Raw genomic sequence first — 19,428 nt, 5'->3', positions numbered from 1 at the left:
CAATCTTAAACTTTCCCCTTAATTCATTAAATCTTATGAAAATTTTGGATATTTATTTGATTGTTTTCTGAAAAAATTGTTTTGGGTATTGATTGTTCATAGAGAGAAATTTGATCAATGATGCAATTTTTTTGGTAAACAATAAGCAGGAAGGACTTTGTTTATCCTGTGTTGTTAGGTATTTTCGAATAAGTTGTCTACAAAAATTTTCTTAGGTAGAAGGTTTACTGCAAAGAGATATAAGAAAGGCCAAAGGCCAATTTTCAATTCAAAATAATACTCTCTTTTAATTTCATGCATGATCTAGGACTTAAACATGATTTACTTGGAACAACTCTCCATGCATAAGAAATAACTTACATTTCAAGACAAAATATACAAAGTAAAGGTTTAACCAAATATTTTAAAAACAGCTAACAAGACCTATTCACTAGACTTTATATGGTTTGTATATATTTTTGTTAAAACATTGAAGTACCTCGAAAGGACTATCAACTCTAGGCAAAAGTTAGAAAGATATCCGACTAGAAAGCATTCTCCTAAAGATAAATCAACACCAAATCACGTTCCTTACAAGTTGCTGGTTTTCTATGTTTGTTGGCTTACTTTTTTGGTACTGTTGAATTTGTTTTAGAAATCAGTCTTGAACATTTTCATGCAACTTCTTTATATATTCTACTCTGTCCTCAATGTCTCCACTAAATTATGAGTAGCAATTTTATATACTTAACTCTTTCCTCATTGTCTCCACTGCAATGATTAGTAGTAAGCAGTAATTTCATGTCAATAGCATTAATAGGATTTTTGTTTTGAAGGGTAATAGGATTTTTACTATACACAACTTTAAATGGACTATAATTGGTAGTTTGGCTAGCAAACCGATTGTAAGCAATTCAACTTGAGTTAGAAGGATAACTATCAGAAAACCACTTAAACTTTGACTAGCAACCTATGCTTGATCAATTCGAGGATGACAAGTTGAACTATGTTCAAGGTTAGTTGCGAACATCAGCTAAAGGTTGTGCCCAAAATGGATTTTGAACTTAAGTTTCTTGATTTAATGACATACATAGTCTTTAAAATACAATGAAGTTTTACAATCTCTCAAAGGTAAAAATTAATCACATGATAAGCATCTAGACTCTTACTATAATCATTTTCATCTTTGGAAAACCCCCAACAATATTCATAGAGACATCTTCCCAGAATGCCTTAGGAATTGGAAATGGCATGTACAACCTAGTATTTTGGCAATTGCTCTTGGGAAGAGAGAAGCCACCTTCTTTTGGGAAAGAGAGAAGTCACCTTCTTTTCAATGAGTTCCAACTCTTTTCAATTTCAAATGTCCATGCCTGAACCTTTGTTTAATCCCCATTAAAATGATGCCATTTTTCTGTGTCACCTTTTATATTTTTCATGATATTGCGAGCTTGTTAGGAATAACCTTTTCCTCCTTGGTTGGATAGTGTGGTTAAATGTCGCTCTCCTCTAAGGTTAAACCCTTCATAAGTTAACCACACCGAACCCTCTCTCAAAGATTGCAATTTGAGACTTCAAAAAGAAAGTTCTAGGATATGGATGAAGCATGTATTTATAAGGAGAGTACATAACCAAATTCTTTGAAATCTCAATGGGGTACTGTAGCTGTGTATGTTCAAAACAAGACCTATGTAGGACATCATAGGGAAAGATATAGAGTACTCCAGTTTAGCCTTTTGAGATACGGCACTTAAAATGAACTGAAATTACCATTCAGTGATACAAAACCACAACCTGGCAAATTGGAGATCTTACCCCTAGTATCACATCATTACAGATAGGAAAATGGTAACATCAAGAGAGGACAAAAGTGTTTGCTCCTTTTTTTAAAAAAAGAAAAAAAGAATTACATTTACTTGTTCCTATAATTTAGAGACTTTACCACTTAAGCAAGGCTAGTTACATAATTCTTATTCAAGGACTAAAGACAGACAGGATAACCACTTAAGTTTCAATTGATGATAATTCCATGACTGGAATGATGAACATGATCAAATGTTGGAATAACCTAGCTGTGAAGATATCTGATGGGCAAGACTAGCATTAGCAAGCCAGCAAGTGATGTCATGAGTGACTTGACTTTGAAGAAGAATCTCTAATTACTAATTAAGCCACAGTGAAAATAATTAGCATAACTTAGTCAATTAACTAGATTTCTTTCAAATATGATAAGTACTATGTTAGTTTCAGTATTGATCTTATAGTCACATTAATCAGGTCATGATAATAACATGGTCTTTGCCATCATAATTATGCTCTTTACAGTGCATTAGTGGGACTTATCAACTTGTATTTGATTGTGGTTGTTAAGAATTGCAATTAACCAGATAAAGAATTTTCAAAAGGAATTTCAGTGTAGTTAATGATAAAATTTTTAGCAACATTAATTTAAATAACAAGAAGTGCATACCTAGATGTCTAGGATTTTGTAGGATTTCATGATGAACTGTCATGGAAAACTAATATCGCGAGTCTTGTGAAGTCTTACTTCGACTTTTAGAGTTTCTTTTCAGTCTTTAAAATTTCCAAAACTAAAACAGTATTTACTCTATGATAATTATCCTGCAAGCAGTAATTATGTAACATTTTAATGCAATAGCTTGAACCAAATCCAAAAGTCTAAGTAATTTTATTTGATGCCTGAAAAAATTAGAAATTTACTAAATAAGTAAGAAATTAATATGATGTAGAACACGGTAGGAAAATAACAATAAGAGAATAAACAAGACAAATACTAGGCTTCACCACCTTGAATTTGTGTGCAAGCCCTAGACATCACCATTCACCTCCAAACAAAGAGAAAGTCATCATTCTCAAATTATCAAATTATTCTTATTCAAATTGTACTACCTTTCACGACTACACAAGTTCTAGTTTAATAGGGTTTAGGTATTACACCAATATGAAAAATGCCTAATCAAATCCCTTAAAACTAAATTCAAAATTTAAAGTTGAAAAAAAAATTATTTTCACATTCAGAAATAAAATCTTAGATGGTTTTAATGCTCCCTCTATCATACTTTCGTGTTTGAAGAAAACTTGACCTTGAGTTTTGAAGAAGAGAAGGATTAGAACTCTAGCACGCAATGCTTGCCACAATATAGGAACCACATCTGAGAACACGTAAAATAACAAAGCTTTGCTTTCCATCACATCATGATACTCTTCGGAAATGAGAAAGTCAATGTATAAAATCAACACAATCTTATCTTGAATCATCATAGTATCCACTTTCTCCACTTCATCAAGTATTTTATCTCCATGCACCATAAAGGACTGATTATAGCATATTCAGTAAATTCCACTACACATCATACACACCCTCAAAAATTTTCTTCTCTTGCTGAACTTTCGCCTCATCAAGTATTGACTCACCAACAACTTGAATTTGGTTGTACTAACTGGATAGTTTTTGGCACGTGCATCTCCTTTGCATAACAAATTTTTGGTGCCTCAACCTTACTATCTCTTATGTGTAAAGCTTTACCCTCAAGGTTGTTGGGTAGTTTTTGAGTGGATATCATTATTTTGTCTTGTTTGGCATTAATCTTAGTGATTACTTGCCCCCCCAATTTTTACAAAGTAGGTGAAACTTTTTGAATTTCCTTTCTTACACTAGCTAAAAGTGGACTGAGAAGAATCAAGGAAATTTCTTTATATTTATCCAGAGACATAATTGTTTCCATGGCCGAAAATACAACAAGTGAATAGATGGACCTAATTATTTTAAAGAAAATTTGAAACATCTCAACAATCAATGCATCACACTCAAGGTCCAGCATCACCAAGCATGACTGGACCTTTGCAACAGTGTCAAGAATTGAAACCTCCTTCGTATAGTAACAATTGGGCACATGAGACAAATAGACAAATTTTCAAATGTTGCTACAATTAGCTGAAATATTTCCTTCATTTGCTCATCATCATTGGTCACTAATGAACTTTTCAATTGCATATTGCATTACTAAGATTATGAGGATAACAACACGATGCTGTAAAAAATTTGTTAGCAAATGTGGATCAAGCGCCATCCAAATCAATGCAAGATGTACTTTTACCCTCAATGAACTTTTCAATAAGAGTTAAGGAGGATTTTAACATCCTCCTTAAGCTACTCCTCCAATTCTCTATCAAAGGAAGTCATTTTTAGCCACAAAATACAAAGACTAAAACTCTACTTGTTGCTAAAAGCTAAAGAACTTGATTGCTTCTATGTTTAATGGGCTAATATCACTTCTTCTTCTTTCAAAAATTGGGCTAATGGGTGGAGATTTTTTTTTTTTCTTTTCTTTTTTTTGGTACTGATTTGATTTGAGTGGAGGAGATCATGTTCTGATACCAAGTTGACGTAGAATAAAATAGGAAAATAAGGATAAAAGAAGAATAAAAGGATAAACAAGACAAAATTTAGGCTCCACGTCCTAAAATTTGCTTGCAAGCCCTAGTCATCACCGCCTATGGGTATTTGGCATCACTACCAAACAAAGAGAAAGTCATCATTCTCAAATCATCAAATTATTCTAATTCAAATTGTATTGCCTTTCACAATTACAAGAGCACTAGTTTAATAGGGTCTAGGGATTACACCAATATAGGAAAATGCCTAGTCAAATCACCTAAAACTCTCAACAATAAAGCTCAATTTAAAATTTTAAGTAAAAAAAAAAAAAATTACATTCAAAAATAAAATCCTAGATAATTTTAATGCTTCTTGCATCATAATGTACCCTTTGTGTCAATCAATATAAATAATTTAGGAGTTCGTATAAATGTTCACCTTTTATAGTTTGACCCAATTAGAAGTTTGCACATAGTTTGTGTCAATCAATATAAATATCACTTGTGCTTCACATTTTAGTTGGAAAACACAATTGGCCTGCAGACAACGGCAGATATGCCAACATGAGATAATAATTAGTTCTTTAGTCACCAGCTCAAGTTTTATTTCCTTAGATATGAGTCAGAAATACATACTAGTAGTTTATAAGTTCATGCGCACTTTCATTTTATTAAAATGAGAGAGAGATAAAAGAATTGAATGTGCTATCCTTATGTTGTATGAAGTATGCAGCTGGTAATTGAAAGGCGTAATCTACATCCAGAAAATCTTGGCAAAATGGACCAACTGTCTCTTGAGCTACAGGTATGATGTTTTAAAGTTTTTTAGTTGGTAAATAAGTGAGGTGGAAAGTCATAAGAAACAGATTACATCTACTTTGAGATAATGACTCTTGAATCCATAAGAGGTTTCTTAATTCCCAAGGAAAAATTTGAAGTCCACCAAAAGGAATGGAGAAAAAACATTTTAAAATTTATATTAATGAAATTCTGAATTACCTTTGAGGCCACTATGCATATAAATAGGAAAAGAAGTCATAGGGATGCTAGTAGACCATAAAACACCCTAATTTGTGTTAAGCAAAAAATGAGGCTAGAAATATGAAAAATCGCCAAAAAGATCAAAATTAGAAAATTTACAAAATCAAAACCTACAAACCTTAGGAGACATCCCAAAACAAATGGGATCTTATTATGAATTCTAAATTGAAAGTTAGAAGGAAACATGACTCTAGATTATTTCTTTATCCACTTTCTCATGAAATTTTCATTCAAATTTTGAAAATTTCATTTTATTGAAAATCCTACCACCATAAGAAAAGCTAGGTATATTTTTTTAAACAACTTTGAAGACTACTTGTTGCACTCCCAGAATGATGACCCTGACATTTACGGCAGCCCTAAAAATTTCTTATTTAAGGCAGGTAATTCTTACATATTTTAGAACCATTGTTATATTAAAAGTGCTCGGTAACACATCACATTTCAAAAATCTTCATGAACGGCATGTTGTTTATATTTGCTTGAGAACGGTACCTCCTATGCCATGTTGAACAAGGAAACTGAGGAGAAGACACATGAACTGAGGTATTATAGCTACATCACTATCATTTTGTTACTGTAAAGACACATACATACGACAATAAATTAATGTTGAGAAATGTTCACACCTAACACAGAAATATTAGGGGAGAAGAGCTCCCTGGAATGGATATAGAAGAATTACAGAAACTAAAGAAAGAGCTAGTAGTAGGCCTGAGCCGTGTTATAGAAACAAAGGCTTGTCTCTCTCTTCTTCTTCTTCTTTTTTATTTTTTTTAATTTTTTTTTTATTATTTTTAAAGCAGTAAACAGGCCCAAGTAAAAAGCAAGGATCCTAGACTTGATGCTTTATATATATATATATATATTTAAAAAAAAAAAAAAAAAAAAAAAAAGGCAAATAGGCCCAAGTAAAAAAGCAAAGATCCTAGGCCTGATGCTTTATATTTCAAGGGATTGGACTTGGTTTACCTTAGCTAAGTGGGGCTGATTTCGAACCAAGTGTTGCACAGGGCATGAATCCTACAACACACACTAACACACAGAGAATATACGTATTGAATAACAGGGAATGGCAAAGAATGAAATGATAAGAAAAGAGGAAATATAATAAAGTGTTAAGGATCCTTAAAATAACGCAAAATGCTTCATCATTCTTTTAATCATGTAATACATTATGCTCACTAAGACGTGTTACAAGGTCCAAATAAATTCAAAAATAGGAGACTTAGATAATTCTTCAGGCCTCTAAGACTTGCAAAGTTTGAATCCCTTTGAATCTAAGTGTGTGTTCTCTAGTGGCTGATATGAGGATCCCGGACGCTGTTTTTCCCTCTCTTTTCTCCCCTTTTTGAATTTTGGTAGAATTTTCTCAAGTATTTTACTTCAATTGACTGTGTCTGAATGCCCCTTCACTGTTGGCTGCTTACCCTTTTATAGTGTCATCCTAGGGTTTCTGGGGTACCATCGATTCCGTCTACTTACTTCCTTAGCTAGTAGAACCAATGTTGTGTCAGCAACATTGGTGACTGGTCACTTCCTCATTCTTCATTATTTTCTTATTTTGAGGTTTCTTCTTCAAAAGCCTCTAGTTGACCTTCTCGTTCTGGGGGGTCCTAGAAGGTTGACCTTTATTCTTTCTTTCAAGGCTTCTAGATTCCACATTTTTCAGAGCCACCTTTTGGCTACTTTCATTTTTGTCATTTTTCCTAAGTGAGTTGATTCCCTTTTGCCAGGCCGAGAGATACCCAACCTCCTTCCTTCATGATTCTTCTTCTTGGGTTCCCAGACGTACTAGGCCTTTACTTATGAGTTGTTGGTTCCCAAGCCTTCTGATCCCCTTTCTACATTATTGGGTGGTCAATAGGGACCCATTTGTTCTGATTCTTTGTGTTTCTTGGCATGCCTCCCTTGAATTGTCTTAATCCCAGCTTGGCCTTTGCTGTATATCCTAAGGATCCCAAGCTCCTAGGGATCTCAAGGTATCTCGACCTAGCTTTTTTTCTAGGCTCCCCAGCGATTTTTCTGACTTTTGCGGGTCAGGCTTTTTTCCTCCCTTTGTTTCATGAGATCCAAAGCTTACCCATTCATGGATTTGGGTTCCTCCTTAACCCTTAATGGGTTGGGCCTCTCCTCTCTTTCCTTTATTGAAGGCCCAAATATTTTATTTTTCTAGAGTTTAATCCTTTGTGTTGTTTTGGCCCTTGGTGCAACATTGTGATTTTTTAGACCTCAACATTTAGCCCCTCAAGGTCGTGGGTTGCTTGCAGCCCACGTGTGAGTAGACAAGGCCTTAGGATTTCTTTTCAGTTGTTTCAATTGTCTTGGGGATTCCTTTTTCTCCTTTCCTGGGTATCCGAGTTTTCCACGTTAGCCTCTGGTGTCTTGACTTTCACACGTTACACTTCTTTTTACAACCTCCCTTCTTTCTACGAAACGTGGCAATTTAGTGTTTATGAACTCCCCTTCCAGTTTTTACGTTTCCCGTAACTCCCATTAATAACTGCCAATGAATTTTTCCTTATAAAATTAAATATTGGCAATTGGCACTTCTTTCCATACATCGTCTTCTCCAACTACCCTTTGGACCAGTCATCTCAAACCTCATTTTCACTTTCTAGAGATTCCTTCTTTCTTAAGCTTATCTTTTCCCTTCCTATTTCTTTCTTTGTTTCTTCCTCTTTGCCCTTCGTTCCCTCAATTTTCCTTTCTTTTCCTTGTTGCATTGCTATTCCATGGCCTTTTCTTCTTCACAAAAAAGGAGGAAGCATACCCCTAGTCCTTCTGAGGGTGAAAGTTCCTCTGGGTCTGCACAGGGTGAGGCGCAAGAGGTTGTGGAGCGCCCAGCCTTCCCTTTACGGGATCCTTGGTACACCCCCAGCCTGTTCTTCGCTCAAGTGTCCCACAATGAGGCCCTCCTTCCCCTCATACCAGGGTGTTTTCCGACCAGTCTGGGTTTGCCAGTTCCGCCTAGGTTCCTGATCCCAGGGAAATTTTAGATATGCAGATTAGGCGAGGATCTCATAAGGCGGTTCCCATCTTCTTCGACTTCGTCTCGAAGAAGATTACAGGTTGGCCCATTTGGGTGCACAAGGAGCTTTCTGACAACAAATTTGTCAGTTGTTTGGAGCGCGCCAAGATTCTGAAATTAGTGGCAATTTCTAGGAACCTTGAATATTTTAGGGACGCCAAGGGCCTTAGACACTTGGTGCACCGCTGGTGCCCTTCTCTACACACATTCTTCTTTTCTGTTGGTGAGCTCAGTATCACTTAGGAGGATGTGGTTAATAATTTCCTCCTCCCAGTTTTTGGTGATGAGAGTCCTTTTGATATTTGCCTTTGCAGTAAGGATCTTGAGATTGAAGACAAGCTTTTCAATCATTTTGTTGGGCGTACTACTTCTTTCGCGCGGGGGGGAGGGGGGGAATCGGCCAAAATGGGTAAGTAGGTCATGATCCTTTCTCGAGAGAAAGACAAGGCGGTTAGGCGAGCCGGATTTCTAACACTATAGCTTAGTAAGTTTTGATTCAGCGAGTTTCCTGGGTACGAGATAAAGTTTGCTTTCTTCCCCCTCATAATCAGATTGGCCCGGAGTGCTCAGTATGCTTTAGCCCTCATGTTTTTAGGCCATGTTTACTACCATTTAGACTTGCTTTATGGAGATGAGGTTGAAGGCAATTCTTGCTACATTATTACTTCATCCCTCCACTGTGCCATTCTCTAGGTGTTCATGTGGAACCGCTCTTCTGTTACTTTGAAGTATGTGAAAGATAAGTTCCAAGGATCCCCAAATGTGATTAAAGGTTTGTGTGGAAGTTCTACTGACAGCCACCCCTTCATCTTTCGCTAGTCTAACTTGAAAGGTGGCAGCCTCAATTTGGTGGAACTGTTTGATCAGGCGGGGCACCTAAGTTGGCGTTCTTCTTGAGAGTTCAGTATTGAGTTCGCCTATGACTTTGTGTTGGCTTCTTTCCTTAGCTTCCCGAGGAATACCTTTGATCTGTGTAGGGAAGATGAGGGCAGCTTGGCGTACTTGGCTTCTATCAATCCCTCGTGGCTTCTGGTACCTTCATCAAGTGGTCCCAAGTACACCCACTACCATGTTCTTAGGTAATTCGGTTTTGATCATGATATCCCACCAGTGTTCAAAAAGATAGTGCCTTCTCTCCCCTCCCTAGATCCATTTCTAAGGCTGTAGGCTTTCTCTTACTAGTCATGGAGGAGCCCCCAATTTGTGGTGCCGAACTCCCAGCGGGGGGTCTTTGCTTCTAGTGGCTTTGTTGGCTATTGGAGAAGAGTTCAGAAGTTGTTCTTAGATTTTGTTGGTTCTGGTAAGATCGATAGGATTCATGATCCTAGCCTCTTTTCTACTTTTACCTTCAATAAGCATCTGGTCCTCTCTACTGCTGGTATTGTGTTTGCTGCAGTAAAACAAGATTTGCGGAATGGCATGCCTCTAGGGGTGGTTGGGTGTGCTATGCAAAAAATTTCCTTGATGCTTGGTTAGGGTGTGACCTTGTTGTAGGTGCTTCTTCTAGTGTGCCAATCAAGAGAGGGGTGGTAGAGGCAATTGGTGCTGCCACTCTTGTGGGTAAAGGCAAGGAAAAGAAAATCAAGTAGGAAGCGATTAGAAGAGCTGAGATTGAAGGAAGCACTGAGGGTACTGAGGCTAGCCCTGAGACTAAAAAGAGAAAAACTACCAAGTCCTGCAAGCAACTAGTTGTCTTTGAGGAGCAGAGTGGACCCCTCTACCATTGGTAAGGAAGTCGGCCATCCTTTAATCCAAAAGATCAGAANTTTTGACTTTGTTTGAGCCTGCAATTACTAAAGAGGCTAAGGAATCTGTTCCTAATGTCCCAGTTGTTGAAGCTCAGACAGGGATCCCCCAGACTTTTCAAAGGGTTGAAAGTCCTCCAGCTCCTAAGGGCAACTAGCAACAATGGAGGAAGCTTCAGGGATGACTGTCTCAAATCCCAACTTAGGGCTCCCTATTTTCCTAGCTCGTTTTGATTGCTTGGAGTTCAACAGCCTCCCTGCGAGTCATTTTCATCGTTTCAGGCCTCCTTTTGGCAATTTCCTGCGATTCTCTGTGCCTGTTGAGGGTTTGCCACTCTTGGAGGAACTATTTAAAGTCCATGGTGATTTCACCAGTGGGTTTAGGGGAGGCGTATTCTTGGGCAACATCCTAATGGAGCTCCTATGCGCTATGTTAATCTCTTTGAGGGACTCCTCTCTTGATTCTCTGTCTGAGGAGAGGCTTTTGGAGTGGAGAGGGGTGGTGCAGGATCTCGTGGAAGCCAAGTTCAATCTATCTTTTCTGCTGGAGTACCTGCGATCCTTAGCCCAAATGTTATTTCAAAGGAAAGCCTCTAAGGACCTTGATGCTAATATTGCTGTTGCTGAGGAGGCCCTGGCTCACGCTCACAAGGTGCTACAAGATCTGAGAGTTAAGAAGCAGCTATTTCTTTCTTCATAGCCTATGCTTGCAATTTCCTTAGGAGGCTCTTTGCTGACCGGCCTTATACCTTAGTTCCTTTCTGCCCTCCTTTTTTTTTAAGTAATTCCAAATGTATAAGTTTGTTTCTCATTTTATCATTTTTTAGACAATTGGTGTGTATAACTTTATTTCTTAAAAGCTACTTTTGATTACTTTCTTTATGGTAATATGTGGATCTGTTCTTAATGCGTATTATGCTCTTTTCTCCTTTTTTTTTTTTTTTTTTTAATTGAGTCCTGGACCATGGATCCTACAAATCTTTGTAGTAGGTTCTGGACCAAGTACCTTAGTAGTTGTGTTCTTGCATAGCTACTGAACTGGGTACATTGGATTTTTTTTTTCTTTTTTCCAAGTCTTAGGTCATGCACCAGGCAGATCCTTCCCTTCCTTTTTAGACAAGTATTGGGCAAGGTACCCCAGGCTCTTATTTCTGCCCGTGGTCCCAAGTCATGTACTTGAACTAACTGTGGTGTGAGTCTCGGGTCATGCGCTTTTTTTTTTTTTTTTTTTTTTTTTTTTTTTTTTTTGCGCTGACCCAAGTACCCCACCCAAATTTTTGCCCGCATTTGGGCCACGTAATACTATACAATTGTACATTTATTTGTAGCTTGATTTTTTGTTAGAAGAAATGAAGATTTCATTGAAATTCAACATAATTGCCATACTAAGGAACATAGGAGGATTGACAAAGATAGTAAGAATCATAAAATGTCCTTCTACCGTGGGCTCCTTAAAAAAAAAAAAAAAAAAAAGCTAAATAAAGTTCATGACAAAAGCAAATAAAGAGTGATGAAACACTTAGGATTTGGCAAAAAGAAAAGGTTCTTAGTGTATTGCAACTTTCTCGGTGTACTAAAGCCTCCCTCTGTTATGCATATTACTGTTTCAGCCACTTTCCATTTATAGGGTCCATTAGGGCAGTCTCATCTTCTTTTGTGAAGTAGTAATATCCGCTATCATGGGCTTCCTTGACAATGTAGGGCCCCTCCCATTTTGGAGCGAATTTGGAGGGTTCTAGGACATTCTTCCTCGCATGCTCTGTTGCTCTTAATACCAGTTGCCCTTTTGTGAAGGCTCTTGGGTGCACCGTCTATCCATATTCATGTCAATAGCATTAATAGGATTTTTGTTTCGAAGGGTAATAGGATTTTGACTATACACCACTTTAAATGGACTATAATTGGTAGTTTGGCTAGCAAACCGATTGTAAGCAATTCAACTCGAGTTAGAAGGATAACTCTCAGAAAATCACTTAGACTTTGATTAGCAACCTGTGCTTGATCAATTTGAAGATGACAAGTTGAACTATGTTGAAGGTTAAATGTGAACATCAACTAAAGGTTGTGCCCAATGGATTTTGAACTTATATTTCTTGATCTAATGACATAGTCTTTAAAATACAATGAAGTTTTACAATCTCTCACAGGTAAAAATCAGTCACATGATAAGCATCTAGACAATTGTTATAATCCTTTTTGTCTTTGGAAAACTCACAACAATATTCATAGAGACATCTTCCTAGAGTAACTTAGGAATTGGAAATGGCATGTACAACCCAGTACTTTGGCAATTGCTCTCAGGAAAGAGAGAAGTCACCTTCTTTTCAATGAATTCCAACTCTTTTCAATTTCAAATGTCCATGACTGAACCTTTGTTTAATCCCCATTAAAATGATGCCGTTTTTTTGTGTCACCTTTTATATTTTTCATGTTATTGCAAGCTTGTTAGGAATAACCTTTTCCTCCTTGGTTGGATAGTGTGGTTAAAGGTCTCTCTCCCTCAAGGTTAAACCCTTCATAAGCTAACCATGCTAGACCCTCCCTCAAAGATTGCAATTTGACACTTCGAAAAGAAATTTCTAGGATATGGATGAGGCATGTATTTATAAGGAGAGTACATAACCAAATTCTTTGAAATGAGGCTGCACAAGCAGTGGACAAGTCAGGATCTCATAGAAAATATCTGATCATGAGAATGGTATGTCTGCTTCAAACTCAATGGGGTATTGTAGTTGTGTATGTTCAAAACAAGACATATGTAGGACATCATAGGGAAAGATATAGAGTACTCTAGTTTAACCTTTTGAAATACGGCACTTAAAATGAACTGAAATTACCATTTAGTGATACAAAACCACAAACTAGCAAATTGGAGATCTAACCCCTAGTATCACATCAAAGGTGACACAGAATTCTACCATTCTAACAAGCATTACAGATAGGGAAATGGTAACATCAAGAGATGACAAAAGTGTTTTCTCTTTTATTTAAATAAAAAAGGAAAAAAATTAAATTTCAATGAACTGTCATGGAAAACTAATATCACGAGTTTTGTGAAGTCTTACTTTGAATTTTGGAGTATCTTTTCAATATTTAAAATTTCCAAAACTAAAACAGTATTTACTCTATGATAATTGTCCTGCAAGCAGTAATTATGTAACATTTTAATGCAATAGCTTGAACCAAATCCAAAAGTCTAAGTCATTTAATTTGATGCTTGCAAAAATTAGAAATTTACTAAATAAGTAAGAAATTAATATGATGTAGAACACAGTAGGAAAATAAGAATAAGAGAATAAACAAGACAAATACTAGACTTCACTGCCTAGAATTTTCCAATAAGCCCTAGACATCACCATTCACCACCAAACAAAGAGAAATCTATCATTCTCAAATTATCAAATTATTCTTATTCAAATTGTACTACCTTTCACAATTACAAAAGTACTAGTTTAATAGGGTTTAGGTATTACACCAATATGGAGAATGCCTATTCAAATCCCTTAAAACCCTCAACATTAAAACCAAATTCAAAATTTAAAGTCAAAAACAAAATTATTTCACATTCAAAATAATTTTGGTGCCTCAACGTGCATCTCCTTTGCATATCCAAATTTTGGTGCCTCAACGTTATTATCTCTCATGTGTAAAGCTTTACCCTCATGCTTGTTGGGTAGTTTTTGAGTAGATGTCATTATTTTGTCTTGTTAGGCATTAATCTTAGTGATTACTTGCTCATCCAATTTTTACAAAATAGGTTAAACTTTTTGGGTCTCCTTTCTTACACTAGCCAAAAGTGGACTGAGAAAATTCAAGGAAATTTCTTTATATATGTCCAGAGACATAATTGTTTCCATGGCTGAAAATACAACAAGTGAATAGATGGACCTAATTATTTTAAAGAAAATTTGAAACATCTCAACAATCAATTCATCACACTCAAGGTCCAGCATCACCAAGCATGATCGGACCTTTGCAACAGTGTCAAGAATTGAAACCTCCTTCATATAGTAACGATTGGGCACATGAGACAAATAGACAAATTTTAAAATGTTACTATAATCAGCTGAAAGATTTCCTTCATTTGTTCATCATCATATGGGGCATTCAATGTTGTTATCCTCGTAATCACAGTAATGCAAGATGCAACTGAAAAGTTCATTAGTGACCAATGCCTTCATTGAGGGTTAAAGTGCATCTTGCATTGATTTGGATGGTGCAAGATCCACGTTTGCTAACAAATTTTTGACTTTATCAATAGGAGTGAGGAGGTTATCAATGGAGGAATAAGAGTTAAGGTGGCTTTTCCCAATTCCCATCCTCCTTAAGCTACTCCTCAAAGTCTCTATCAAAGGAAGTCATTTTTAGCCACAAAATACAAAGACTGAAACTTTGCTTGTTGCTAAAAGCTAAAGAACTCGATATGTACGGGTTGGCTTCTGAGTTTAATGGGCTAATTGCACTTCTTCTTTTGAAAATTGGGCTAATGGTTGTAGGTTTTTTTATTTATTTATTTTTTTTTTCTTTGGACTGATTTGAATTAGGTGGAGGGGATCAAACATTCTTATACCAAGTTGATGTAGAATGAAATCGGAAAATAAGGATAAAAGAAGAATAAAACGAAAAACAGGACAAACATTAGGCTCCACCTTCTAAAATCTACTTGCAAGCCCTAGGCGTCACCTCCTAAGGGTATTTGGCATCACTACCAAACAAAGAGAAAGGCGTCACTCTCAAATCATCAAATTATTCTAATTCAATTTGTATTGCCTTTCACGATTACAAGAGCACTAATTTAATAGGGTTTATTATCTCAAAAAAAAAAAAAGTTTTATAGGGTTTAGGGATTACACCAATATTGAAAAATGCCTAGTCAAATCACTTAATACCCTCAACATTAAAACTCAATTTAAAATTTAAAGCCAAAATATATATATATATATATTTACATTCAAAAATAAAATCTTAGATAATTTTAATGCTCCTTGCATCATACTGTACCCCTTGTGTCAATCAATATAAATAATTTAGGGGTTCATATATATATATATATATTCACCTTTTATAGTTTGACCAAATTAGGAGTTTGAACATAGTTTGTGTCAATCAATATAAATATCACCTGTGCTTCACATTTTAATTGGGAACACAATTGGCCTGCAGACAATGGCAGATATGCGATATGCTAGCATGAGATAAATAATTAATTCTTCAGTCACCAGCTCAAGTTTTATTTCCTTAGATCCGAGTCAGAAATACATACTAGTAGTTTATAAGTTCATCTGCACTTTCAATTTATTAAAATGAGAAAGAGATAAAAGAATTGAATGTGTTATCCTTTTGTTGTCTAAAGTATGCAGCAAGTAATTGAAAGGCATAATCTACGTCTAGAGAATCTTGGCAAAATGGACCAATTGTCTCTTGAGCTACAGGTATGATGTTTTAAAGTTTTTTAGTTAGGTAAATAAGTGAGGTGGAAAGTCATGAGAAACAAATTACATCTACTTTGAGTTAATAACTCTTAAATCCATAAGAGGTTCTTTTAATTCTCAAGGAGAAATTTGAAGTCCACCAAAAGGAATGGAGGAAAAACTTTTTAAATTTATATTAATGAAAATCTGAATTACCTTGGAGGCTACTATGCATATAAGTAGGAAAAGAAATCATAGAAAGGCTAGTAGACCATAAAACACCCTAACTTGTGTTAAGCAAAAACTGAGGCTAGAAATATGAAAAATCGCCAAAACATCAAAATTATAAAATTTACAAAATCAAATCCTACAAACCATAGGAAACATCTCAAAACAAATGAGATCTTATTTTGAATTCTAAATTGAAAGTTATAGAAAAAGAAATATAAAAAAATCTTACCGCAAATAGAAAAAATTACTAAATGAATGAATGCCTAAATGGAGGAATTTGTCCAAAAAGTGGCATAGGTCATGTCCATAACTTCAAGTTACAATACAATAGCAATGAAGTCTTACTTTTTGGATCAATTATGAATTCTCAATAGTTTAGTCAACTGCATGTATTTTTCCTTAATTCTATTCTATCTGAATTCGTAGTCTTTGTTATTTCCTTACTTGACGAGTCCTTTTAATTACTTCTACCAGTGTTGGTTTTTTATTTTTATTTTTATTTTTTTATTTTATTTTTATTGTTGTTGTTGTTGTTGTTGTCCTCTACCCTTTTTCATTACCTCAACTTGAATCAATTCATTCTTTTTTACCGGTGCATTAATCATTCTCTTCTAAACATGACCACCTTTAACTTTATCAATAGGACCACCCCTAACTTCAAGCAGATTTCCTTATTTTGAATTCTATCTTTACATGTATTTTCATCTATACATCTTAATATTCTTATTTCCAATGTTTTCATTTTAATGCTGATACACAATTTTATCATTGTCATAAGGATGCATGACAGGATTATTTCTTAATCTGATAGCTCATGAAGTTTTCATGGAAATTTTGAGACTTACATTTTATTGACTTGGGCTTGTGGAAATTCAAGCTAGACATGCTGGCCAACTTCAACAAATCTACACCTTGGCTTGAATTGATTAAACTACACTAGCAAATTCCTCCATTGCCTCCATCTTAGCCCTTAAGGGCTGAGAAGTTGCAAACACCAATCAAGTCCAAGCAACTCTTGAACTTGTCCGTTGAAACTGGCTTTGTCGACATATTAGAGACATTCTCTTCCTCTTTATGTGAGTAATCCTTAGCCACTAACTGTGCCTTGAATTTTTCACCTTCATTTTCTGATAATGCTTCTTTCTTGCGGTATACCCACTTGCAACCAATAGCCTTCTTTCCCTTAGACAATTTCACTAATTCCCAAGTCTTATTCTTTTGTAGTGACCCCATCTCTTCTACATCCCCATAAGACGATGGATCTCCACTGGTGCTTATGATAGCAAAGCTAACTATATCTTTAAAGCCATATCTCTGTAGTGTTTTGTAAACCCACTTCTCTCTACATTTAGCAATTGAATAAGACTCTTCTTGTTGCTGTTGTGGATCAATATCATTATCATTACCCTAGCATCGGGTGAACTATTCTTGTCAAACTCCACCTTAATATTTAATTTCTCCTATGAACTATCATCACATGTCTCTGCTTCATTCTGTCTTAGCATAAAGCCTTCATCAAATATGACATCTCTTCTAGTCACCGTTTTCTTTAAGATTGAATCCCAAAGCCTGTAGCCTTTAACATCTTTTTCAAAACCAAGAAATATGCATTTTCTTGACTTCGAATCTATAACCTTTCTTCACAATCTCCCACGCATCTTGGGATCCAAGCAACGCCTTCATTTGGATACTACAATTTTCAAAGTTTTGTTTGGTAAGTCGAGGAAATTGGAACGACACCATCCCATTGGCAATAGCCATTCTCACCACGAACCGATTGGCTCTGATACCACTTTGTTGGAAATAAAACAAAAATATTGATGGGCCTTTCCTCTCTTACTCTCACAAACACACATGCACTACTTAGTGTATAGAAGAGACTCACACACACAAATTAAATAAAAGAGAGTGGAGAGGGAAGAGTTAGAACACTTTAATATTTTGTATTTCTCTTCAACTCTTACATAGAACTTGATGGATGAATAGGTTTATATAGTACACCATCTAACCTCTAACTCCCACTACATTTATTTTTCTAACTCTTACATTCATAAATCCCACACATAACTTCAATAAACCTCCCACTACATTTAACTTATGAAACTCCCACTTATTTATGAAAGGTTAATTAAAAACAAGTTTAACTTCTAACAAAATATTTTCAAATCCATTTTAATGTAAATTTGGGCTTATCTAGTACGGAAAGATAAATTTGGTGGCGAAATTAATGGTTGCAACCACAAGTTAATGTCACTTTCAACTCATCATTGAACAATTTGTCTATTTTTGTAGCAACTTAACTATCATCATTAACACTACCGCATATCCTTGATGCGATGGTCACTCTACAAGTGGGAGTTTCACACACATATACACTTAGATTAGGCTAGAGTAGAATTTCTATCTTATAAAAAAAAAAAATTTTAAAAATCTCATCATTGATTGCAAGCCAAGAAATGCATGCTGCTACTATAGAGAAACCATTTGCCTTAGTGCATGTTTCTATGTCTTGCAGGCTACCTTTCCCTAAATGAATTCGAAGTATAATGAAGATGAAGAAGCATACACAGATTCCCTTTTCTCAAATACAAAAGAAAAAAAAGCCATGTCGAAGTAAATATAAATCCTAGCTCAGAGTTGTAATAAGTTTCTATAAGACCAATTTATTTCCATCATTTGATTCAAAGAGAGTATGTATGTGGTAAATTTTGGATGCTAAATCATGTTTATGGATAAATCAAATTTGTTTCAATGGAAAATAAAGTAGAAGTGATGGGAAAGGTTGCTTGTACAGTAGAGATTGATCTTGGCAAGACATACTATTGATAATTTGCATAAGATGAACTAGAACACAGATGCTTGAAGAGCAGCAAAAGTATTAGTAATTCCAGTAATTTCTTCCAATATCGATGATCCTTAAGTTGTATAGTTCGAGTTCTTGATGACAATTTAGGGCATGAAATTGAATCACAATTCTGCAATAGGTTTGTCTATCTATGTGTGATTGCCTTTGAAGTTGTTAAGACATATGTGTTTTCACTTATTAAGAACATATGTCACTTATTTATGTAAATTAGCTAATCCTTTGACAAAACGCACTCTACTTGTAATTGGGTAGTTCTAGGTGTTTTTAATATTTCAAGAAACAAGGTTTCAAGATCAAGTGTTGAAGTCATCAAGTCTGTCCAAGAAAAACAAGCTGAAGTGCAAAATCATTAAAGCTCGACACCTGCTCGATAGCTCTTCGACACCTGGTCTAGTGGCTCAGATTAGCCTTGGATGTCTAGGATAGACAGAGTTTTGGTGTCTCACAATTGGGAGGAGCTTTATCCAGATGTGATCCAACGGATTTTTCCTTGCCCTATTTCAAACCATTTCCTAAGTCTAGTGGAGGTAGGGGGAATGGCGAGGGGGAAAAGTCTGGTTAGGTTTGAGAATATGTGGTTAAAGACGGACAGTTTCACTGATAGAGTTCATTCTTGATGGAATCGTCATTCTTTCTCTGGTACTCCTAGTTTTGTGTTTGCCAAAAAATTGAAGGCCTTGAAAGAAGATATCATTCAGCGGAACCGTTCGGAGTTTGGTCATGTTA

At 35.7% G+C, this 19,428-nt stretch overlaps 1 non-coding gene across 1 annotated transcript; it reads left to right on the top strand.

The window, feature by feature from the left end:
• The first annotated feature begins 4,791 nt into the window (after positions 1–4,791).
• LOC111992586 (uncharacterized) lies at positions 4,792–18,744 on the top strand. The gene is made up of 3 exons (XR_010626229.1): positions 4,792–5,182; positions 15,548–15,626; positions 18,352–18,744. It is a non-coding gene; the product is annotated as an uncharacterized LOC111992586 (transcript).
• Positions 18,745–19,428: the final 684 nt, after the last annotated feature.

The sequence above is a fragment of the Quercus suber genome, unplaced genomic scaffold (genome assembly GCF_002906115.3).
Source record: "Quercus suber isolate HL8 unplaced genomic scaffold, Cork oak 2.0 scaffold_716, whole genome shotgun sequence".
NCBI lineage: Eukaryota > Viridiplantae > Streptophyta > Magnoliopsida > Fagales > Fagaceae > Quercus > Quercus suber.
The sequence above is the reverse complement of the archived record's forward strand: the minus strand, read 5'-3'. Positions and strand labels throughout refer to the sequence as shown.